Consider the following 1,332-nt stretch of genomic DNA (forward strand, 5'->3'; position numbering starts at 1 on the left):
AGATAGATAGATAGATAGATAGATAGATAGATAGATAGATAGATAGATAGATAGAGAGAGAGATAGATAGATAGATAGATAGATAGGGAGAGAGAGGGGGGAGAGGGGTATGTTTAAAGTTTAAGCAAACTATCTACGGAAAAAGAAAGCAGTGTAATCTTGATCGAACACTCCAGGAGATCTTTCGTCTATGGCTTTACCAAAATGGGAAAAATAATATACCTACTTTCCACAGATTTTTTTTTCAATAAGTAGATAGACTAACAGACGGCAAAAAGAAATCCGAAATTTAGAAAACTGGAGTTTCCATAATGAGAATACAAATGGGTCACCTACTATTTTCGCTTCCAGTCCAAAGAACAAATCTCTGTTTAAACATACCAATCCCTCCCAATACCAGTGATCAAGTTTGCCATAAGATCAATACTGCCTGAAATTTTAACGTTTATTTTTCGCCGTGGCTGCTCTCGCGTCACAAAAATCTATAGGTGGGGCATCGTTGGGAAATCGGGCGATCGTCAAAATGAAATCGAAGAAATTGTCATTTTTTCTATCCATTTTGGTAATTTTTATTGAATTTCTGTGTTTTGACTCAATACCTTAAGGGTCCATTTAAAAACACACTTATGTGTACGTGGATTTCACTGAAAAATTTTGATTTAAGGTTCAAAAATGTAAATTTGCAGTTTCTAATAGGACTCTCAAGCTTTGGGAGTCGCCAAACTTTGGCGGCCATTTTCTCGCTAATTTTGCCTCTGAAACCAGGCGACCCCCACCTCCTTCAATCGCAAATATCTCGACTTCTATTCATGATAGATGGATATTTTTTCACCGAAGGCAAAACAAAAGAACAAACTTAAAAATGATACGAACAACTCAATATGTCAAAAAATTGACGAGCGCCTGATTCCACCGCGTCGTGACAGTTAAATTCCCTGGCTATGAGAGATTCCCAACGAGTCGGTAATCGCTCCAGTGCCACACCGAGCCTCCCATTTAAGGTTGTCATAACTATTTTTTGATTCTTTCTAAATGGTGAATTTTTGTTTCCGGGACTTTGCGTTGAGCTCTTTGTTTAACTGTAATTTACTGCCAATTTTCTGATTTTTTGAAGCACTTATGAACTAAGTTATTGCTTTCTTTTCTAGAGTATGACTGTACATGCTTGTGCAATTTACGAGCGTAGTCATCCAAATCAATGGGTTTTCTAATTTTTGACTATCGTGTTGCCGTGTACACCTTTATTTGATTTTTGCTTTAAATACGTTAACGAAAATACTCTGTGTGTGTGTGTGTGTGTGTGTGTGTGTGTGTGTGTGTGTGTGTGTGTGT

General features: G+C 37.2%; 1 protein-coding gene across 1 annotated transcript in view; it reads right to left on the reverse strand.

Annotated features, from left to right (window-relative positions):
- The window catches only part of LOC101848269 (synaptotagmin-4), a gene marked incomplete in the record, with an annotated part of 33,596 nt that overhangs the window by 18,773 nt on the left and 13,491 nt on the right, over positions 1-1,332 (reverse strand).

Source organism: Aplysia californica, unplaced genomic scaffold (assembly GCF_000002075.1).
Source record: "Aplysia californica isolate F4 #8 unplaced genomic scaffold, AplCal3.0 scaffold00041, whole genome shotgun sequence".
NCBI classification, from domain to species: Eukaryota; Metazoa; Mollusca; class Gastropoda; order Aplysiida; family Aplysiidae; genus Aplysia; species Aplysia californica.